Raw genomic sequence first — 24,800 nt, 5'->3', positions numbered from 1 at the left:
GCGGTCAGCAGATGCTAAAGATGGAGGTTCGGAGGAGGCTGTTCTGTCCCCCAAGGAGGAGCCGGTGGGCTCAGTGGTTACAGCCACAGAGAGAAAGAGCCAAGGAGGCTCTCCTGGAAGGTCCTGCCAGCCATTCCTGGTCCAGGGAGGTTTTGGGTCTGAGAGCCTCACATGGAATATCTGGGAAGGTTTTGTGACTCTGCCAGAGTCTGAAGGGCCAGGAAGGGGCTGAATTCACAGGGCATCCCAGGCTTTGCTCAAGGTTGGCTTAGAGATTTCTAAGAACCAACCAGGATGGCTTCCAAACCAGGATCAGGGTCTTAAGAGTTATTAGTCAGTCCAATTAACTGTGCCATGTTTCACTTCTGATGGCCAAAACATTTCATGGTTTCTGCATTACACAAAGTCGGTGAATAACTAGTGATCTCTTGCTTGCAAAATGGAGGTAACATCTTCAGACCACTCTGGAGGGTCTTGAGGGGCCACTTCCTCATCTTCCTCAGAGTCACGGAGGGTCCCCTCCAGGGTGAGTCCAGCTGCCTTTTCCTCCAGAGCACCCCGGATTCCTCTTGGGAGACCCAGCCCTGCATGGCTTCTCCCCCACAGGAGCCTCTCCTGGAAAGGCTGGAGAAACCCCGGGGGCTGCATCCCCCCAACATTCAACCTTGGGACCCATAAACCAGGTTAGTCTCTTCCAGGGGTGAAATCTAAACTTTGTTACTACCGGTTCTGTGAGTGTGCTTTGGTGTGTGTATGTGTGTGTGTGTGGGGGGGGGGAGGGGTAATGTGACTGGGTGGGCGTGGCCATTTTTTTTTTAATTTTAAAACCATTTTTTCTACAACCTCTTCGGCTAAGAGGTTGTAAAAAATGTTTTCAAAAGGCTCAGAGGATCCAAGCTGAATTCCCTGACCGGCAGGGGCTTTTTTAAAAGGGAACTCAGCTTGGATCCTCAGAGCATTTAAAAGAAAAGAAGGGTTTTTTTTCTTTTAAATGCCTTTGACGAGCCGCGCGATCATCAAGAGGCTTTTTTTTTTTACTTTTAAAAGCAGTTTTTCAGCCAAAGTTGTAGAAAAAATGCTTTTAAAAGTAAAAAAAAAAAGCCTCTGATGATTGTGCGGCTCAGCTGGGCATGGGGGCGGGATTTTTGCTACCACTTCTCCGAACTACCCACCTCCATCGCTACCAGATCAGATGATCCGGTCCAAACCGGAAGCATTTCACCACTGGTCTCTTCCCAGGAATGCCCCAGATCCCCTCCTCCTCATGGGCCATCCTGAGCGTTCTCTGTGGGTCTGGGCTTTGCTTTCCCCCCTGAGTGCCCCATGTGTGGAAAGAGGTGGTTGAGCAACATGGAATATGGTCTCCCCCCTTCCCAGCACTCTGAAGATGGAAGTTGGATTTTGCAGATCAGCTTTCCATCTGCAACACGAAGGTCCTGAGCTCACCTTCCCTCCCTCCCTCCCCACATGGGGTGAGAGGCAGCCTTGATTTCTCCATCTCTTTTCACTCGTTTTTTCTAACTTCTTTCTCTCTCTTTCTCTCTCTGTGAATGTGAATCTTTTTAACTCTGCAACATTCGAAAAACTAGTTTTTCACTAAAGTTGATTTTGTTGTTAGAAACTGGCCACACTATTGTATTAGCCCTTTTGTGCAATGCCTTTGAGCATTAGCTTTGAAAATAAAGTAAATTTTGGTTCCAACTCAGCTGGTAGCTATTTCAGATTTGTGGAAGGCTCTGGCATTAACTGGCCCCTGTAGTTTTGTCTTTCATCACTATGCAAACAGATATCAGATTTATTTATTTCTTCAGCCACAGGTGCTGTGTATTCCCTCTGCAGTCAGTTTCAAGCATGAAGCTCCCAAACCTCTCAATTCTAGATGATGGATTTAAATCCATCTCTGCCTCTGTTATTATGAGTCACATGAGGATTATTTCCCTTTCATTTCCCTCCAGAGAATTTCCCAACAATCTTTGACTGCAAGAACTACTTGAATTATCCAGGGATCCCTCCTGAGAGGGAGAATTATGGTAAAGTTTCAGCTCTGCTGTTTGGCTGAATCCTCCAGGGGAGACTTTGGGCAGAGAAATATGGAGTTTTGTGACAGGCAGAGTCTGTGCTCTTGAATGTATATCTCTCTCCTTTCCAGGTGAAGCTGAGTGTTTCTTTGTGTTGAGAAAAAGCAACTGGATTTTCCACCTTGTGAGAGTCCTTTGATTCTTCTAATTCTTCTTTAGAAACGGGAAAGAGATTGATTGATTCACCCCATGAATGATGGATCTCCTGCTTCTGCCTCTGATGTTGCTTTTGTCCCATCCAGTCTCTGGGAAGCTGAGAATGAAATGCCCGCTGAGTTTGGAGAACCAGGATGGAAAACCTTGGAGCTACTACAGACCAGGAGACCATCTAATCAGTATAGTCACCAGTGGAAAGAAAAGATTGCATACAAAGTTGCTTTTCAACGTGGCTCCTTCTCTTCAGTTTGTTTTCCATGATCCGTAAGTCATTCAGGGTGATGGAGTTGTACTCCCTCCATTCTAACACTCTCCTCCTTTTCAGTTTTTTATTTCTTCATTTATTCCTATATTGGGGAATATGTCTAATTTCCTGAATGATTTTGATTTCCATGGCTTTTGTCTGATTTTGGGAAAGCGACTCAAAAAGGGGCCTGAAAAAAAGCTGAAAGGCCTTATTTTCCTCTCTCTGTTCAATCCTTAATTTATCACTTGGATAAAAAGTAGTGGTGGAATCAGTTGTACTTGCCATACCTCAGCCCATTTCCATATTCGTGTAACTGATCATTGCTTTTGGATTAACGTTGTTTTAAGGCTCAGTAGGCTTCTGGAGGATTATATATTAAGAACAGTATTTATTGTTGCTGTTGATTATAATAACATTTTTTTACAATAGGGATGCTGATGGTTTTTCATACGGCTTACTATTCATTTTCAACATTCAACTGGTCAATAAGAATTCCCATCTCTTGCACAATCTCACACTTGGTTACAACATCCATGACAACTATTTGAGCACTTTATGCACTTCAGATGCCTTGCTGGACATTCTCTCCACTGGAGAAGCCAATGTCCCCAACTATAGCTGTGGAAAGAAGGAGAACCTCCTGGCTCTTCTTGATGGAGCTGAGAGGGAGATCTCCATCCAGATGTCAACATTAGGAGGCACCTACAAAATCCCACAGGTTTGTTTTTCTCCCTCTGATAAAGTGAGGGGTGGGTGGTGGTGGGTGAGCAATAGATGCAATTATGTCTTCTGCATGGAATTCAAGAGCTGCTTTTCTCCATATTAGCAAAAATGTCACTATTTTACCCCATTATCTTCATGTTGAGATTAATCAGGAAAGGCCTGAAATGCAAGCAATACATTCCCTGGAGAAGACATTCTACCAACTATTTAACTGATCAGAAAATATCCCTGGTTGTTGGGGCCTCTATTGGCATCTTCATTTTCACAGATAAATAATGCCTGCCATATCCACTGGGATTAAAGTTGGCAATCATAGCATTTTATCCATCTAAAAAGTGGAATAAAAAGGACTCTAGCAATTATAGGCCAAATAGACTAGCAGATATTGTGGTTAAAATTTATGCCATGATTCTCTTAGTAGTAGTAGTAGTAGTAGTAGTAGTAGTAGTAGTAGTAGTAGTAGTAGTAGTTGTTGTTATTATTATTATTATTAATTGAATTTGTATACCGCCCTACTCCCAAAGGACTCAGGGCGGTGAACAGCCAAATAAAATACATATAGTACAAATGTTAAAAAACCATTAAAATACAATTAAATAATTGGCCCGGAAAACTAATTTAAAACACCCCAAATTCATAAGACAAATTTAAATTTTAAAAATTTTAAAAATTTTAAAATCAATTTAAAAGAGAGGTTAGGCCAGGCCGGCCTGCTGGAATAGAAATGTTTTAATTTTCTCAAGTTAAACTTGAGAAAAATGCATTCCTTGCAGAAGAAGCAGAAGGTTTTAGGTAGAGTTAAAAGCTTTATAGATTTTTATAAGGAATAACGCACAAGTTAACAATCTAATATTGGCAACAAATTTGTCTTGAAATATCTAATCCATATCAGTGAGGTAAAACAAGGTTTGCTGCTTTATAGATGTTAGTGCAGCATTTGACTCAATAAACAGAGAAATAGGATGGAGAAAATGTTTTGCCCTCAAAATGGAGCTCAGCCTGTTGGCCCTGATCCAAGCCCTTGTTTGAGAGGGAGGTTTGGGCTCAATGGAGCCATGAGAAGAAGGGAGAAGATGCTTCCCAAGGGGGAAGGGAATGGTGCGTATTTGAACCCTTGTTATTCAGTATAGATATGAAATGACTTAGTAGGACTAATGCAGGATCAAAAAACAGATCATAAATAAATATTATTTTATTCTTTGACAAAAATGACTAAATTAGGGGACCAGTGAAATGCAGTGCATGTAGTATACAGTACTTGGATTTCAGAAAGGCTTTGACAAAGTAAACCACAACCTATTTCTCGGGAAGCTGATATATATGTGGGATAGACAGCATCACCCCCAGATGGAGTCAGCCTGTGGTCCTCAATGGAACTACGTCTGCATGGAGGGAAACAAGCAGTGAGGGACCCCAAGGTTCCATTTTAAGCCCAGTACTCTTCAACATCTTCATGAATGATTTGGATGAGGGGAGAAATGGGAAAATCATCAAATTTGAAGACAACACTAAAGTGGCAGGAATAGCCAACACCCCAGAAGATAGGCTCAAGATCCCGATGGATCTAGGTAGACTTGAAACCTGGGCCTATCTAACAAAATGAAATTCATTGTAGAGAAAAGTAAGGTTTTATACTTAGGCTAGAAAAACCAAATGTACACTTACAGAAGAGGTGCAACCTGGCTCCATAGTAGTGACTGTGAGAGGGATCTTGGAGTCTTAGTGGACAAACACTTAAATATGAGCCAGCAGCAGCAGCTCAATTCAGTCCTAGGTTGTATTAACAGAGGGATAAAATCAAGATCACATGAATATTAGTGCCGCTTTATAATGCCTTGGCGAGACCACACTTGGAATAGTGCATCCAGTTTTAGTCTCCATATTATAAAATGATGTAGAGACTCTGGAAAGAGTGCAGAAAAGATGATTAAAGGCCTGGAGACTAAAACATATGAGGAACAGTTGCAGGAATTCAGTATGTCTAGACAAGAAACAATGGATGGAAACTAATCAAGGAGAGAAACAACCTAGAACTAAGGAGAAATTTCCTAATGGTGAGGAATGGAACGTCTCCCCTTCAGAAATTGATCACTGGAGGCTTTTAAGAAGAGACTGGACATCCACTTGTCTGGAATAGTATAGATAGATACAGATTAACAGAGTTGGAAGGGACCTTGTAGGTCATCTAGTCCAAGCAGACCCTACACCATTTCTGACAGATGATGGTCCAGTCTCTTCTTGAAAGCTTCCAGGGATGAAGCTCCCACAACTTCTGAAGGCAACTTTTCTGTGGCCACAGCACGGAAACGGCATTGGTCGCCCTAGTAAATGATCTCTGGCGGGCCAGGGATGGGGGTTGCTCCTCCATCCTGGTCCTTCTTGACCTCTCAGCGGCGTTCGATACCATCGACCATGGTATCCTGCTGCAGCGGCTCAGGGGGATAGGGTTAGGAGGCACTGTTTTACAGTGGTTCTCCTCCTATCTCTCGGGCCGTCTGCAGTCTGTTTGGGCGGGGGGTCAGGGATCCTCCCAGAGGCCTCTCACTTGTGGGGTGCCTCAGGGCTCGGTTCTCTCTCCTCTGCTCTTTAATATCTATATGAAACCGCTGGGTGAGATCATCCATGGTTTTGGGGTGAGGTATCATCAATACGCTGATGATACCCAGCTTTACATTTCCACCCCTGACCACCCTAGGGATGCCCTTTCCGTGATGTCCCACTGCCTGGAAGCGGTGCGGGTTTGGATGGGGAGGAACAGGCTTAGACTCAACCCTTCCAAGACTGAGTGGCTGTGGATGCCAGCATCCCGGGATCTGGAGGTTCCATCCTTAATGATCGGAGGTGAAACCCTTGCTCCCTCCGATAGGGTCCGCAACTTGGGTGTCCTCCTGGATTCTCGGCTGTCTTTAGATGACCATCTGACGGCCGTAACCAGGGGGGCCTTCGCACAGGTCCGTCTTGTGGGCCAGTTGCGCCCGTTCCTAGACCGGGATGCCCTCGCCACAGTCACTCACGCCCTTGTTACATCTAGGTTGGACTACTGTAACACCCTCTACATGGGGCTGCCCTTGGGATGTGTCTGGAGGCTTCAGCTAGTCCAAAATGCAGCCGCGCGGGTAGTTACGGGGGCGTCTAGATACTCCCGTATAACACCTCTCCTGCATGAGCTGCACTGGCTACCGGTGGCACTCTGGATACATTTGAAGGTGCTGGTGCTCACCTATAAAGCCCTTCATGGCTTAGGCCCGGGGTACTTGCAGGACCATCTCCAGCCGTTCTCCCATTGTCCTGTGCGCTCTCACAGAGTCGGCCTCCTCAGGGTGCCGTCGGCCAAACAATGTTGGCTGACGACCCCCAGGGGGAGGGCATTCTCTGTGGGAGCCCCGACCCTCTGGAATGGATTGCCCACTGAGCTCAGGACAGCCCCTGACCTTCTTTCCTTCTGTCGCGAGCTGAAGACGTGGCTCTTCCGCCAATTAAACTGATCCGTTTGGGGGTACACTGGTATAATTTTAAATCGTTTTTTAATTGGGTTACTGATTTTAATTTGGTATTGTATTGTGATTTGTATTGAAGTTGTCATTTTGTAAGCCGCCTTGAGTCCCTAGGGAGAAAGGCGGCATATAAATCGCAATAAATAAATAAAATAAATAAATCTCTTTATTTCCAGGTTGAATCTCTCCTTGTTCAATTTCCACCCATTATTCCTTGTCTGGCCTTTGGGTGACCCCATCCTCTCTGTGGCAGCCCCTCAAATACTGGAAGACTGCTATCATGCCTTCCCTGGTCCTTCTCTTCACTAAACTAGCCATGCCCAGTTCCTGCAACCGTTCATTGTATGTTTTAGTCTCCAGTCCCCTCATCATCCTGGTTGCTCTTCTCTGCACTTTTTCTGGAGTCTCAACATCTTTTTTATAGTGTGGTGACCAAAACTGGATGCAGGATTCTAGGTGTGGTCTTACTAGGGCTTTATAAGGTGCTATTAGTACCTCTCTTGATCTTGATTCTATCCCTCCGTTAATGCAGTTTAGGATTGCATTGGCTTTTTTGGTTGCCGCTGCACACTCTTGACTCCTATTTAATTGGTTGTCCACTAAGACTCCAGGATCCTCTCACAGTTACTGCTATTATGCCTGGTTTCACCCAGTCTATATGTGTATAGGGTCTCCTGCTTGAGGGGGTTGGACTAGAAGACCTCCAAGATCCCTTCCAACCCTTTTATTTTGTTATAAGTTCTGTTATAGGTACGCATGTTTAGCATGCTAAATTCCTATTGAAACACGCTGATTTACACTGATAATGTGATAGTATCATACTTATACATTGGATTGTATAGACTTGGATTCTTTTGTCATAATAATTATCTGATAATTAATAAATCAAGTTCAAAAGTGATGCCTGTTGGAACAGACAAAATTTCAATTGAAGACCAATCTTGGATTATACAATTGACAAATTGTATTAGGAACTGAGGTCTCCTGTTTCTTGTACAACTGGAGAAAAAGCTAAAAAGATTCCTCCAGAATGAATCTGGGATAGAGAAGCAAAAAAAGATGCAGCAATCCTCAAAAAGTATAATAGGCCCTTTATTGGAATAGAATACTCCAGTTGGTATTTGCACACGTTAATTTAATTGTGGTAAATTGTAGGGGTGGAATACAGTATTATGATTTACATTTTTATTGTTTTTTAATTTACTTATTATTTTCCACTTTTATTTATTTATTTATTTATTAAATTTTTATACCGCCCCCCTCTCCCGAAGGACTCGGGGCGGTGAACAGCCAAAATTAAAAACACACAATACAAATATTAAAATACATTAAAAAGAAATTAAATTATCTTTGGCTTCTCCAGTTTAAAATCCCTTGCCCATAAAATTCTCCAATTAAAAGATTTTTAACCCAGCCCGGCTTGCTGAAATAAAAAAGTCTTCAGGGCCCGGCGGAAGGTACGGAGATCCGGGATCAGTCATATCCCTGGGGGTAGCTCATTCCAGAGGGCAGGTGTCCCCACAGGGAAGGCTCTTCCTCGGGGGGCCGCCAGCCGACATTGCCTGACAGACGGCACCCTGAGGAGGCCCTCTCTGTGGGAGCGTGTTGGCCGGTGGGAGATTATCGGAGGCAGAAGGTGGTCTCGTAAGTAACCGGGTCCTAAGCCATGGAGCGCTTTAAAGATGAGAACCAACACCTTGAAGCGCACTCGGAAGACCACTGGAAGCCAATGCAGCTCGCGCTGGAGAGGTGTCATGTGGGAGCGCCATGTCGCCCCCATAAGTACCCACGCGGCCGCATTCTGCACCAGTTGGAGCCTCCGAGTGCTCCTCAAGGGGAGCCCCATGTAGAGAGCATTGCAGTAGTCCAGGCGGGAAGTAACGAGGGCATGAGTGACCGTGCATAAGGAGTCCCGATCCAGAAAGGGGTGCAACTGGCGTATCAGGCGAACCTGATAGAAAGCCCCCCTGGCCACGGCCGTCATATGCTCTTCTAAAGACAGCCGTGCATCCAGGAGGACACCCAAGTTACGCGCCCTCTCCGTGGGGGCCAATGTCTCGCCCCCAATAGTCAGTGATGGCACCAGCTGACTATATTGGGACGCCGGCAGCCACAGCCACTCAGTCTTGGAGGGGTTGAGTCGGAGCCTGTTCCTCCCCAACCAGACCCGCACGGCCTCCAGGCACCGGGACATCACTTCAAGGGCATCGTTGGGGTGGTCTGGGGTGGAGATGTACAGCTGGGTGTCATCAGCGTACAGATGGCACTGCACCCCAAAACCACGGATGATCTCGCCCAGCGGCTTCACATAAATGTTGAACAGGAGAGGCGAGAGGAACGACCCTTGTGGCACCCCACAAACCAAGTGCCTTGAGGTCGACCTCTGCCCTCCAGCCAACACAGACTGCGACTGGTCGGAGAGATAGGAGGAGAACCACCGTAAAACAGTGCCTCCCACTCCCAACCCCTCCAACCGGCACAGCATGATACCATAGTCGATGGTATCAAGATTATTATACAATCTTGCTAATAGTCAGTCTTTAATATTTTAAACAATGTCTGATTAACAAAATATTCTAATACATTCATGAGAACCAGATTGGATTTATTAAAATCTAATATTTTGGACTTGATTTGACTCCAAATATCTGTAAAGTAGCTGTTTACTCATTCTAACAGTAACAGTAACTGAGTTGGAAGGGTCCTTGGAGGTCATCTAGTCCAACCCTTGCTCATGCAGGAGACCTATACTAGGGATTCAAACTCCAAACTGTCACCATTTCTGATCGACAAGCTCAGTATCTTAGCCACTGAGCCACCTAGTCAGACTTAATATAAAAATATAACACAGCATTCTTCATTGCTTTTTTAGATCAGTCTGGAAACTGCTTCAAACACTCTGAGTGATAAAAGTCAATTCCCCTTTTTCTACCGGATGAATCCCAAACAAGAGATCCTGTACCCAGCAATTGTCCACCTGCTCCTCCATTTCAGATGGACCCTGATTGGCCTCTTTGCTTCAGACACAGAGAAGGGAGAGAATTTCATGAGGATTTTTCCTCCTATGCTTGTCAGGAAGGGAATTTGTACTGTTATATCACAACGATTGTCAACAACTGGATATACAGCATCCCTCAGGGAGGCCCTCTCTACATGGAGACAAGTCAATGTCTTTGTTCACTTCATAGAACGTATTTCCATTTGGGAGAGAATTCTTCCTTTCCATTTAGCATTTATGCGTTTGCCAGGACCCATTGAAGGGAAAGTCTGGATCCTCACAAGTTTGGAAGGGTATGCAATGAACAGGCGCAGACTTCTCAAATACATCCATAGTATTTGGAAGTTTAGTTATCTGGGAAAAATAAGGCCAAAAGATTCTGCATTTGAACCCCATTTCTTTGAGGAAGAAAAGTTTCAAGATCATTATTTCCACTGTTCCCTTTCAAAGAAAGTCTTTTCTGTCAAAGGCCGCAGAAGATGCACCCAGAAAGCCCCACTGGAGACCCAGGAGAAAAGGAACAGGATCTGGATCCCAAATGACTATCAATATTACAGTTTCATTCAGACTCTGGCCCAGGCCTTGAATGCCGCTTATTCCTCCAGAATGAGGAGAAGGAAGGAGGGAGAAAAGATGTTGGAGTCTCCAAGGCTGCATCCGTGGCAGGTATGGGATCCCAATATGGGATCCATTAATCTTAGATCCTTTGGAGGAGGAATCCAGAGGAGAAGGAGGCGAACCTTCTCAACAGATCTGGCCAGTTCAATTGCTCAGGGAATAATGGTTCCAAAGAGTAGATAGCATGGCATTTTTATATTTTGCACTGCTAATTTGAAAATGGTGTATATTCTTTTTTAAATAAATTCCTGTATGGATGAGTTTGTTATTAGCATTGTGGAATTTCACCTTTGTTCCGTCCAGGGGTGGGTTTCAAAAATTTTCACTACCGGTTCGGTGGCTAGGTGGGGGAGGGGGTCATGTGACTGAGTGGGCATGGCCAACTTTGTCACTCACGCCCACTCAGTCACATGACCCCCCCACTAGCCACGCCCACAGGAAAAGGTAAGAATTTTTTTGGAATTTCCACCTATCTAACCCCGCCCTTCCTTTGCCAGTCATCCCCGTTTCCCCTCCTTTAGTGGCCCTGGCCCTGGCCCTGGCCACCTTCCTCCCCCACCACCGCCTCTTTGCTCGGGCTGCTTATCTTCCGTGGCGGCTGGTCCAGAGTCCAGAAGGCAAGCTGACCGGAGTTTTCGGCGGCCCCCAGGCAGCCACCACTGCTGGAAAGTGGCTGGCAAAGAAGACTCTTTGAGAGCCACTTTGTGGCGGCTGGCTGTGGGCTGCCGAAAAGAACCAGTGGAAAAAGCTGCCACCTCCACCGCCATGTTCTTCGCTGATGCGCATCCCATTAGACTTACAAGGCAATGGGATATGTGTGCGCGAAGAACATGGCGGCCAGGGCGAGTGAGCAGCAACCGGGGGACCGGTTTATGGGCATGGCCAGGTAGCCATTGCTACCGGTTCGGCAACCTTGGCCAACTTTCCGCCAACGGTTTGTGCAAACCAGTGTGAACCTGCTGAATACCAACTCTGGTTCCGTCCCCACTGCAGGTGGGTCTGTGTGCAGCTCAACAGGCAGCTAAACCCCCCTCTTCTCCTCCAGTGAAAGGGAGCCTGGGGTGGATCTGGGTGTTTCATTGGGAGAAAAGGAGAAACTGAGGAAATGCAAAGAGTGAGAATCAAATATAAATAGGAGATAGGCAGCATTAACTAACAGCCAACAAAGAAGCAGCTGGAACCTCTCCAGCGATGCTCCGTGTGAGGGACGGAGGCCTCCGGATGACCATGTGTCTCGGTCAAACCGGCGGCTTCCGTCTCCAAAGGCTGAGAGAAAAGGGAGTCTGGCTTCAGGCCATACAGTTAGGCTTATCTGCCCCCGGCCACTAGGTGGGGCTACAGCAACAACAGCACAATAGTTACATGTTGTAGCATGACAACCTTTATAAATTTGGAGGAGACCCGGAGACCATCTAGCCCAACCCCTCCTCTCTGCAGGAACCCCAGTTAAAGCTTCTCTGACTGATGGCTGCTCAGTCTTTGCAAACAGTGTGTCGGTTGGTTACAAGTCTTTTGTGCATCTTCACCACATTCATAGCTTACAATTTATCTAAGATCTCATATTGTCAATCTATTATATATCCATGTATTATTATCCTCGTTAAAAATTATTTAGCTATGGCTCTTTCTTCCCTCATTTCGTACAATTTATTCTAAAAATTAAGTTAATTTGTATTGTATTGTGACATTCATTTCATCATCTTAAATCAATCCAGTAATAATACATCTTTATATTATATTTTGTATAATTCTACAGTTCTTGTATTGTAAAAATCTCTACCATACTTCATTTCCATATTTTTTTATCTAACTATTGATAAAATAAATCCCATATCTTGTAATATTGTTTATCTTCTTGTTCTCTAATTTCAAATGTCAATTTGCTCATTTCAGCACATTCCATTATTTTCTTAATAACTTCATCTTGTGTAGGTATTTCCTCATTTTTCCAATTTTTAGCAATGCTAAAAATTCTAGCTGCTGTTAATACATTCACGATCAAGTATCTCAATTCTCTGTTATATATTTCAGGTACAATCCCCAATAAAAAGATCTCTGGTTTAAAATCTATGTGTTTTTTTGTCTTACTTACTTACTTACTTACTTACTTACTTACTTACTTACTTACTCATTCATTCATTCATTCATTCATTCATTCATTCATTCATTTATTTATTTATTTATTTATTTATTATTTGTCACATTTCTATGCCGCCCAATTCCCTAGGAACTCTGGGCGGCTTACAGCAAAGAAAAACAATGCGAACAGTGTCCCATAATTTTTTTTTAAAAAAAAACATTAAAAACCCATACACTCCATTTCATGGCCGGGTCTCGCAGATCGCCGCAGCGAGATCAACGGCCCCAGGCCTACCGGAACCATGTTTTTCCAATCATGTGTGGATTTTATTTCAGTATCTTTTAGCTTCTGCACATGTTCACCACATATGATAACATGAACCCGGTATCTGCTGACACTTCCAACATTTCTCTGATTTGTTGTTGAACATCCTGGCTATCCTCGTCGGGGGTAGATGCCACCTGTAAAACATCTTATACAAATTTTCTTTATATGCAGTTGACATTGTCATTTTATAATTTTGCAACCACAATTTTTGCCACTTCTCTAAATCAATTCCATGACAAAATTTTTCCCCCAAGCAATCATTGTTTCTTTAACTTGTTCTTCTTCCAGTTTAACTTCTAATAAATATCCATACAATTTTTTAATTGCATTATCATCGGTACCTGTTAAGATTTTATCTAAATTAGTCAAATTATTATAAAAACCTTCTGACTTACAATCTTTATCGTATCTAGAATGTATTTGCAAATAGGAAAACCAATTCATCTTTATACCTTGTTCTTCTAATTCTTGAAAAGATTTAAGTTCACCCTTTTCATTCAATAATTCACTATATCTAACCATTTGTTCCTTTCTAAATTTATTGAATATGAGAATGCTTCAATAGTTGATAACCAGACTGGAATTTTTAAATAATGCTGTCTTTTAATCTTCTCCCAATTCAATAGCAAGGCCTCTCGTATGAAATGTCTTCTAAAATACCCCTGTGTTTTTGTTCCCTTGTACCATAAAAAAGCGTGCCATCCCAACAACAAATCATGTCCTTCTAATGTCAATAATCTAGTATTTCTTAACATTATCCATTCTTTAATCCACATCAAATTTATCGCTTGGTAATATAATTCCCAATTGGACAAACCAAAACCTCCTTGTATTCTGGCATCTTGCAACAATTTTAATTTTAATTTTAATTTTTTATTTATTTTATGCAATTTATATGCCGCCCTATCTCTGAGGACTCAGGGCAGCTCACAACAGTAAAATGCATAGTTCCTATTAAAACGATATAGAGTTAAAACCCAATTTAAAACAGTTTAAAATTCATTAACCCCCCCCCCCCCCATCAGTCCAGGCTATGGAACAACCAGGTCTTCAACTCGCGGCAGAACGAGCGAAGGTCAGGGGCCATCCGGAGCTCCAACGGAAGTTGGTTCCAGAGGGTGGGTGTGCCCACAGAGAAAGCTCTCCCCCTGGGGATCACCAGCCGACACTGTCTGGCCGACGGCACCCTGAGGAGGCCCTGTCTATAGGAACGCACCGGGCGATTGGGGATTGTCGCTGGCTGCAGGGGGTCCGACAGATATCCCGGGCCTAGGCCATGAAGGGCTTTATAGGTGATAACCAGCAACTATATGCTCGCCTTTTTACCCTGCCAGATGTATTTCAACACTGTTTTATTCAAATCCTCAAAATAATCTTTCCCTGGCTTAATTGGAGTTACAAGAGAGAAAACATTGAAATATAAGAATAAGGAAATTGTGATTCTGAAGCAAATACTGAGAAGAGTGAGGGAGATGAGAAGAGAGTATCATTTTTTGACCAAAATATTACTTCAGAAAGGCGTGAATTATAGATGGCTGATACCAGAAGGCCTGGTGTTGACATGGCAACAACAAAAATATAGAATAGACTCAATTGATAAAGCAAAAGCATTTTGTGCAGAATACCTCAGAGAGAAAGAAGTAGAGACAAGAAGAGAAGATTCACTGATTGAACTACAAGAAGAATGCTTAGTAATGACTGAAAAAGAAGAAGGCGCAGTAGGTGGTAACGTGGAATATAGAAAACAACGTGAACTGAGATCCACTAGAGCAATAAACCCTTCTTATAAAATATAAGTATGGAAGAAAAAAAATTGATTACAATAAATATAAATGGACTTAATTTAGCTATCAAAAGAAGAAAGATATTTCACAAATTAGAGAAACTAAAGTTTGATTATAATTTGTCTACAAGAAGTGCATATCAAAAAGCAACATGAACAAATATCGGTACAGCCAAAATTAGGGAAAATATTTACTTCATAGGCACAATGTAAGAAAAGAGGAGTTTTTTATATATATTAGAGATACAATTCCAGTGGAGCAAATTTATACAAATGATGATGGAAGAATTTTGATGGTTGAAATAACAGATAACAATATGAAAATACTTTTAATAGCAATATATGCTCCAAATGACAACCAAGAAGATTTTTATAGAAAACTACATATGAAAATAATTGAATTGGACTATGATAACATTTGTATGATGGGAGATTTCAATGGGATAGTAGATGAGAAATTAAATTACAACACACAGAAGACAACAAAGCAAAGTAGAAAGACTCTTCCGAAATCTTTCTTTAAAATGATAGAGGAAACAAATTTAAAAGATGCATGGAGAGAAAGAAACGCAAAAAATAGACAATATACTTTTTATTCTGATAGACATTCATCATGGTCTAGAATAGATATGATATGGATGACAATGGAATTGACTTAGAAGCTAAAACCTGGGCAGATCACAACCCAATGACAATGAAATGGAAAGGACAAAGGAGAAGATCTAGATGGACTCTAAATAATACAGTATTAAAAGAAAAGGATTTTGTACAGAAAATGGAGAAAGAATTGGCTTTTTAAAAAAAGAAAATAGAAAAGAGGACACATCAATACAAAACCTTTGGGATACAATGAAAGCTTATGCTAGAGGTCTGATAATAGACTATACAAGGAAAAGCAATATTAAGAAAAGACAAGCTTATAAAACACTAGAGGATGACTATAAGGAACTTGAAAAAGAACTACAGAAATTTCCACACAAAAAAAGGACATTAAAATAAAAATGGACACAACTAAACATAAAATGGGGTTAACAGAAAAAGAGGATTTAGCACAAAAGATTAGAAGTGCTAAACAGAACTACTTGAAGACCCAAACAAGCCAGATAGATGATTAGCATACAAACTGAAAAAAGAGAGAAAATCAAGAATAACACAACTAGTGGATGATCAAAGACAAATTAGATATGGGAATAAAGAGAAGAAAAAATTATACAAGATTATTATAGGAAACTGTATGAGCAAGAGAATATAGAAGAGGAAAGTGTTAAACGATACCTGGAGAAGGTGAATTTACCCCAGATTGCAAAAGACACCGAAATAATGTTAGAAGGAAATATAACGATGGTAGAATTAACTGAAGCTCTTAAAAAACAAAAGAATGGGAAGGCACCAGGCCCGGATGGACTGCCAGCGGAATATTACAAGACATTACAGGAATCGTTGAGCCTCCCATTGTTAGAAGTCATGAATGAAGTCATGTTAAAGATGAAAATACCCAAGTCATGGTCAGAAACATACATTACACTTGTTCCAAAGGAGGATATTGACCCACAACAAATTAAGAATTATAGGCCTATATCCCTGCTAAATTCACATTACAAAATATTGGCTTCAATATTGGCAGAAAGACTTAAACGATATCTAAATAATTGTATACACTCCGATCAAAATGGGTTTCTGCCAAAAAGACAGATTAGAGACAATATGAGGATAATTTTGAACACTTTGGAATATTATGAGGCACATCCTGAAAAGCAAATGACTTTGATATTTGTAGATGCACAGAAAGCCTTCGATAATGTGAATTGGAGATTTATGCTATTACAGCTGGAACAGATGGGCTTTGGTAGAAAATTTATTCAAGCCATAGAAGCCATATACTACAAACAAACAGCAAAAGTAATGATAAATGGAGAATTGAATCCATTGAAATAAAAAAAGGAACGAGACAAGGTTGTCCACTGTCACCTCTGTTGTTTGTGTTAACATTAGAATTGCTAAACAGAAATATTAGAGAAGATAAAGATATAAAAAGAATGAAAATCCAAAAGGAAGAATACAAATCGCAAGCATTTGCAGATGACCTGGTTTTTATTCTTGAAGAGCCATTAGAATCAACAACTAAATTGATAGATAAGATAGGAGAATATGGGAACGTAGCAGGTTTGAAAATAAACAAAGAAAAAATGAAGATTTTGATAAAAAATATGTTAATAAAACAAAAAGAAGAACTGGCGGAAGTATTGAAGATGCAGGTCACAAATAAGGTTAAGTACTTGGGGATATACCTGACAGCAAGATGTAGCACACTCAAAGAGAACAATTATAATAAACTCAAACAACAGATAATGGCAGATTTGGCAAAATGGGAAAATTTACAACTATCATTGATAGGGAGAATATCAACGATTAAGATGATTATCGCTTTTAAGTTGATTTAAAACCATTGTTATTTTATCAAAATTTTAAATTAAGTTTCAAATAAGGCTTGTAAGTTGAAAGACTTAAGTTAAAAATTATTTCAGTATCATTTTGAAGACAGTTTTTATCCACTTGTTATCATACCAAACCCTCAGGTTTCTAATCGTATCACAAAAATTGTTTGTGAGTCCTTTACTGAAATCCAGTTATATCACCAGTCTTCCCATAATCTATTTAGGAAGTGTAATGATGTGTGAGAATGACTTTTGGGATGAGGGGAAAAGAGGCTGCCTAGGGAAGGATCAGAGAAGAGGGGAGAATCCTGCAGCTGCATAATGGGAGAGAAAGAAACTCAGAAAGGATCCTGGCTAACTTTTCAGGCTGAGAAAAGAATTGGTGGGAGACTTGTTCTTTCAGATCTGCAACATTTTGTTAATGTTGCATTACAATCAAGTAGAATTAGCACATCTGGAGGTGTTTTCCATCAGGATGACCAGGGAGAAGATTAGCCTGACAACTTTTTTCTTGATCAACCCATGCTTTCTGGGAATCAACCTCTTGTTTTCAAAGTTGTGAATCATCTTTTTTCTTTCTCTGTTCATTTTATTTGTCATCTGCTCTAGAATGTTCCCTATATTTGACCAATTGTATCAATTATATACTTTTTTTTATATTTTGTCAGTAAATGATTGACAAATTTTTCTCAAACTTTCTCGTTCACTTATGAAGAAGATGACAGTATTTGTATCCTAGTTAACCATATTTGGAGATGAGACAATTGTAGAACAAAGATTCAATGTGGGATAAGAAACAAAGTTTTCTGTTTTTCAAATTCTTGGATGTTCCCATTCTAGTTTCATCCCTTTCTGGAGAAGAATGAATTTTTCAATATTTCTGAGAGGAAACTGTACTTGGACCAAAATGGAGAGATAACAGCAGATCTGGGCATTCAGGCCTCCTTGGTTCTCCCCAAGGAATATCCCAGGACAGAGGCTCTAGCATATTTTAAAAGACAGAGATTTACTATCAGAGGAGGTGCTCTTTCATGGCTAAAGTCGCTCAATAAGGTGGGAGAAATTTTGGTGTCTTTTCTCTGTTTTCCAAAGCCTGAGGTCCCATTTCAAGTGGGCAAAGCCTAGAGTCTCCAGGGTGGTTGGCCTCCCATGCCAGATGGTGTCATCTAATGGAAGCTCTTCAACAGACGGGACCTAAGTGGAGTGGCTTTGCCATGTTTTATGGAAACCTTTCAAGATCTTACTGGGCAACTTTGTTCTCAGTTTTAAGATGAATATATCATCATACTTAATTTTTTCTCCAATTCCATCCCTCAAGACTTTATTAAATAGAAAAGTACTTTATTGCAATGTTAAATTCCAAAAGGAAAAGGGAAGAACTAAGTGAAGAATCTGCCAGTTGTTTTACCTCCTGCATCTGTTTAGAAGTAGTCAGAGGTTTCATATTGACCTCAGTGAAGAGCAGAGGCTACTTGTCTCCATCCATTTCTCCCTCCATTTTCCATGGATGGAGATCCTAACATATTTTGTTTGGCATTCCTTTTCTTCTGCTCAGTCCCTGCCTCAGTCCAAATGTGTGGAAAGTTGCCATCCTGGATTTGTCAAGAGGGCTCGAGAAGGAGAGCCAGTTTGCTGCTACGATTGCGTTCCTTGTCCGGAGGGGACCTTCTCCACTCAGGAAGGTGGGTCACACAGAGGAAAATGGGAGGCTTTGTGGAACTGGATCCATCCAGAACCTTTTCATGAAAGTGCAAGTGAAAAGACACATTTAAGCTCACCTGTAATTTTTTTATTTTTAACCTGCACAATTACTTATCTAAACAGAATTAAATCAAAAAGACTTGGAAGGAGGGGCTAGGAAAGAGATGGGAAGAGGGGGTGGCAGACTTGGCAAACTTTATTGACGGCAGAGGAAATATCTCTTCTGCTTTTTAGTTTGGATATGTGCTGCTAACTTTACCTTTTTAGGAATATCTAAGTTCTTTGAAACTTGTTTTAGATCCACCTTCTGAAAGACCTTTCAATTCATTGTTTATTGGCCTCCCCTGAGGATCACTGAGGTGTCACTGGTCCATAATCTGGTGCTGTGGATAGTTATGAGGGGAACTCATTACACAAATATTCTGTCAGTCATGTAGATCAATCAATCAATCAATCAATAATCAGAACAGGAAAGGACATTGGAGGTCTTTTAATCCTACCTCCTGCTCAAGCATTTCAGACAAGTGACTATCCAGTCTCTTCTCAAAAACCTCCAATGTTGAAGAACCCACAACCTCTGGAGGCCAGCTGTTCCACTGTTTAATTGTTCTCACTGATAGGAAGTTTCTTCTTAATTCCAGGTTGCTTCCAGATGTTACAAGATACTGTAGGTATCCTCCAAGTCCAGACATTAACTGCCATGTGGCAGAACTCTGGATGTTTGCCTAAAAAGATTATATGATTCATTATTAATCTCTAATAATGTAGGTTCCTATGAAGATTCTATGCATTACACAGGAAATAATTAACATCCTATGTCTTCCCTCACCTTCATATACCTAGCTACATTTTTAAAAAAATATCCTTCTTATGCTCTTTTTAATGAAATAGCTAAGAAATACTTCTTAGAAAATGCCCATGGTAACAGCTGTCATCCAAAAAAGGTATTTCTTGACGCGTAAAAAACCCAGTATATTAAAGAAATATTGCTTTTTGGCTTTCTCAGATACACTAATATGCACCAAGTGTCCAGATGATGAATATCCAAATGTGGACAGAGTCCAATGTATCCCCAAAATTATAACCTTCCTGTCTTATGAAGAATATTTGGGAATCATCCTGGTCTCTTTTGCTCTACTTTTCTTCCTAATCACAGGACTTGTTTTAATCATCTTCATGAAATACCGAGAAACTCCCCTTGTCAAAGCCAACAACCGGGACCTCTCCTACATCCTCCTGGTCTCCCTCCTGCTCTGCTTCTTGTCTTCTTCTCTCTTCATTGGTCAACCAAGGAAAGCCACCTGCCTTCTCAGACAAATGATTTTCAGCCTCATCTTCTCAGTTGCCGTTTCTTCTCTCTTAGCCAAAACCATCACGGTGGTGCTGGCTTTTCTGGCCACAAAACCAGGAAACCGAGTGAAGAGATGGTTGGGGAAGAGCTTGGCCAACTCCATCATCCTTTCTTCTTCTGCTGTCCAAATTATCATCTGCTCCACCTGGCTGGGAGTTTCTGCCCCCTTCCCTGACTCTGACCTCCACTCCCAGCCTGGAGAGATCATCCTGCAATGCAACGAAGGGGCCGTTGTCATGTTCTACGTCACCCTCAGCTACATGGGCTTCCTGGCTGCCATCTGCTTCACGGTGGCTTTCCTGGCCAGGAACCTGCCTGGGGCCTTCAACGAAGCCAAGCTGATCACCTTCAGCATGCTGGTCTTCTGCAGTGTCTGGGTGACTTTTGTGCCCACCTACCTGAGCACCAAAGGGAAATACATGGTGGTTGTGCAGGTCTTCTCCATCCTGGCCTCCAGTGCTGGTCTTCTGGGCTGCATCTTCATCCCCAAGTGCTACATTATTCTTCTGAGGCCAGACCTCAACACAAAGGAGCAGCTCACAGGCAGAACAAATGTAAAAACATGAGCTATAACACCATTATGATAATGGAAGAGTTATTAAAGTTTATTTTATTTGAAAGGAGATATTCTTTCCATTTAAGATAGTATGCAGGAATCCAAGAAGAATATGTCTGTGTTTCTTTAATCTCCTTCCCTTTCAGCTCAATAAAGAGAACTCAGAAGGTCATTCAGAGGAATTTCATGTTCAGGAACAGCCAATGAACCTGATGCCTTATAAAAATAATTTGAGCAGGTTTGACAGAGCCGAAAAGTGTCTCTGTGTGGGAGAAAAGCCTGAGGAGGAAAAATGGCAAGATGGAAGCTGTGGGAAAGAAGCTCCAGTCATGTGTGACAATCTCTGAGAGAAGCCATGAAATACCCAAATGATGTGAAGGTTTCACCTGCTCTCCGCTGGGGAGGCAGATCTGCGCAACTCTTAAATGGCTCCTTCTTGATGTCCTGATGAGACCTACTCTAGAGAAAGAGTGGATCACAAGAGCCGTCTGGGATTTCACTGGGGCTCACTTTGTCTGGCTCCCTATTTTTTCTTTCCTTATTCAAGAAATAAAAGAGAAATATCTAACAGTGTTCAGGTCCTTTAATGGTCCACTCTATAATTTCTACCTAAAGCCTTTTCTCTGCTCCTCTTCCAAGCTTCTCTTGTCTGTGAAGGGCTGGAGAAGATGCCCAGAGAAAGGGGACCCGGAGACTCTCCCCAGAAGGAGGTTGAGGGGATCCTGTCTAAAGGCATCACAGACTGTGGCATGAGGGTTCAACGCTGCATCTTCATCCAGGTCCCGGAAGGGGGTGAGCAAGGATGGGAAGAGCTGAGTTTCTAGGAAGCTGCTCTGCTCTCCAACCACAGAGTTTGCTGATTAATTAGAGACCAATTTTTATCTTTCAGAATGGCTCTTAATTGCCAATTGAATCCTTTGCAAATTCCATTTTCAGGGGATAAGAAAAGCTCTGATGGGTCAGAAGGTCAGTCCAAGATTCACGATGAGCAGAGAGAGGCCTCTGGTTCTCCCACAGGCAGAAGGCAGAGACTTTGCCCAACACGCAATGGGTGTTTCCCCACAACTGAACTTTCCTCCATCACCCCAGACAGTGCTGGACACTCGGCCATCTCCCCATCTAGGACTCCCCAGTTCTGGTATCAGAATATCTGGGGTATCAGAACTGGGGAGTCCCAGATGGAGGGATGTCTCAGTGCCCAACACTGTCTGGGGTGATGGAGGAAGGTTCAGTTGTGGGGAAACACCCATTGAGTGTTGGGCAAAGCATATTATGACTTAATATGAGAACATTAATATGAGAAGATTCATATGAGAAAATATTTCCAAGTTTCACTCCCCCAATCAAAAAGTACTAAGGCGGGACTGGAACGCAGGAGCCTCCTGGTGATTGGCCCAAAGCCTCCCAGGGAGTTTCCATGCCTAAGGGAGGATTAGAACTCAGAGCCAGCTGGCTTTCATGCCTAAACTAGGACCGGGACTCAAAGTCCCCCATTTGGCTTTTGTGGGAAGGTGGGATTAAAACTCCAGGGATTGGCACAAAGTCCCTCAGCGGCCTTTGACTCCCCCTATGGTGTCCGGGCACAACTGATGGCTTCCCACAGACGCTGCCGCCCCCTGGCTCCCCTCCGCCTGGCGCCCCTCGCCTGCCCCGCTCCCTCGCCCCCCCCTGCTCGCCCAGCGCCCCCTCCGACAGCCCCGCTCCCGCCTTCCTCCCCCGGGGCTGAGCGAGGAGCTTTGCCGCAGGGCTGGAGGGGGGGATTCCTCTCCCTGCGAGGTTGCAGCCATCGGGCTGCTGGGTGGGGAGAAACGGCAGCTCCCTTCACCCCGGAGGAAGGCGAGGCGAAGGGCGGCGGCAGCAACGGCGCAGAGCGGGAAGCCCTTGGAAGGGGGGGGGCTCGAGGAGAGGACGGGTAAAGGTCTCAACGTCCCCCCCCCTTTTTTTGTTACCTGCGTCCAGGTGAGCTTCCGAGAGGACCAGCATCACCTGGAGCTTCTCATCCGCTGCAGATTCGAGGTCTCTCAATTCTCCCCCTCCCACCTGAAAGGGCGCACCGCCTCCCCTCCCCCACCCCCTCCCCCTTAATCCCTTCCCCGGTCTTGGTCCGACCCGGCGCTCCTAGGACGGCGGTCCTTCCCCCCCCCCGGCAGCTCCTGCCCAGAAGCCTTAGGAGGGTCAGCCGACCTCCCCCCTCCCCCCCCCACAGGACAGAAAATCCTTCCTTCTTTCTCTTTCCTTCCTTTCTTCTTTCCTTCCTTCCTTTTCTTTCCTTCCTTCCTTTTTCTTTCTTTCTCTCCTCCTTCCTTCCTTCCTTCCTTTTTCTTTCTTTCTTCCTTCCTTCCTTTTCTTTTCTTCCTTCCTTTTTCTTTCTTTCTCTCCTCCTTCTTTCCTTCCTTTTTCTTTTACTCCTTCCTTCCTTCCTTCGTTTTCTTTCTTTCTTCCTTCCTTCTTCCCTTTCTTCCTTCCTTTTTCCCTTTCTTCCTTCCTTTTTCTTTCTTTCTTCCATCTTCCTTCCTTCCTAACTTCCTTTTCCTTCCTTCCTTCCTTCCTTCCTTCCTTCCTTCCTTCCTTCCTGTCTCTGCCTTTCAGGGCGGCTGTTGCGCTGAGGCCCGTTAAGCTCCGTCCTTCTCCCCAAGCCAGGGGGGCTGAGCACTTCCCCTCCCCTCCCTTCCAATATTGTCTCCGGTGAGACTGAGTGGAGACCCAGCTTCCCACCGCGGGATTCAGCCGCCCCCCTGCCCTCCCCCCCCGTTATTGAGCGACCCCCGCCCTGCTCGGAGGCGTTTGTGCTTTGATGGGGTCCCCAAAAGGAAGCCTCTTTCTCGGGGCGGGGGGGGGACTGGAGGGGCGCCTGGGAGAGGAGGCGAGGGGGTGGGGAGTGCGGGGCAAGGACCTCCGGGGGGGGCTGATGCGTGGCTGGTGCGGCTTCTTCCTGCTGCAAGGGGGCGGGGAGGGGGCGAGGGCTGCGTCTACGGGGGGGGGGGGGGGGAGGCGGGAGGGGCAGGAGAAGGAGGCGCCGTTTTTGCGCGATCCTCGCCGCCTCCAGGCTGAGCCCAACGACCGGGGCCTTGGCGCGACCTCTGCGGCGTCTGGAGGGGAAGGAAACGGAGGCAGGAAGGGAAGGAGGGAGCCGGAGGGGCTGGGAAAAAGAAAGGAAAGGGAAAAGGGGGAAAAAAGGAATGCAAATCATCCCTTCACCTGCCCTTCGGTTGCAATTCTTTTGTAACCACCAATAACTGAATGTCAGCCTGACCTGCTCAGAGATCCCGTCAGTGAGAACGTTTCCCTCTTCAGAAGAGATCCCGAGTCTTCCATTCCGGCCATTCCTTCATCTCCCCTCCTTCCTTCTCTCTCTCTCTCTCTCCCTCTCTCTCTCCCTCTTTCTCTCTCTCTCTTTCTCTCTCTCTCCCTTTCTCTCTCTCCCTCTTTCTCTCTCTCTCTTTCTCCCTCTCTCTCTTTCTCTCTTTCTCCCTCACCCTCTTTCCCTCCCTCCCTCTTTCTTTCTCTCCCTCCCTCTCCCTCTTTCTCTCTCCCGTCTTTTCCTTCCACGGAGTTTCCCTCCCTGATCAGCTGCCCCAAAGTCTCTGGAGCGTATTTGTGACGCCCTCTTATTCCGCAGCCCTTCCACAGCGGAGCAAAGCCCACCCAGCCAGCCTTGCCTGAACAACCAGCCCAAACTCCCCGGGAGGCTGGAGGTCCCAGTGGCCGAGAAAGGGACCCAGAGGGGCCGCTTGGAGACGTTGGTCCGGAGGAAGGAGGCGCTTCCTAGGGCGGCGGAGCTGTCTGAATGGCCCTCACGAAGGGCCCCCTGCACCTCCAGCTCCGCCCGGCTGCTCGGCTGAAATCCGGAGGGCGCTGGACCCGGAGCGTCTCCGGGGCTGCCGAGTGGGCTGAATCATTGGGTTAATGGGGAGGAAAGCGCCCCCTGTGGGAAGGAGGCAGAGAGGAGCTGGCAGACTTTGGGGCACAGCGGAGGGAAAGGGGGGCGGGGCTTCTGAGAAGGGCGGGGGGAAGAGGGAGGAGAATCTGGCTTTTCCGCAGCGCTCGCCCTGGGCGCCCATCCAGGTGAGACCCTCAGCATCCCTGCTTAGCACCGGAGACGCTCCAGGCGCGCTACCGGCCGAGCCGTTGAAGCCGCTCGGGGAGAATCTCCGCGATTCTTTGGCCTCTTTCACTCGCTCCTCTCGCAGCTCCTCCGCCGCCTTTCTCGGGCGCTTTGCTCGCTCCTCACCCGCTGCTCCCCCTTTCCCTCT

Source organism: Pituophis catenifer, unplaced genomic scaffold (genome assembly GCF_029215685.1).
Source record: "Pituophis catenifer annectens isolate HBS135680 unplaced genomic scaffold, rPitCat1.0.hap2 SCAF_21, whole genome shotgun sequence".
Taxonomy (NCBI): Eukaryota; Metazoa; Chordata; class Lepidosauria; order Squamata; family Colubridae; genus Pituophis; species Pituophis catenifer.
This window is presented reverse-complemented; position numbering follows the sequence as displayed.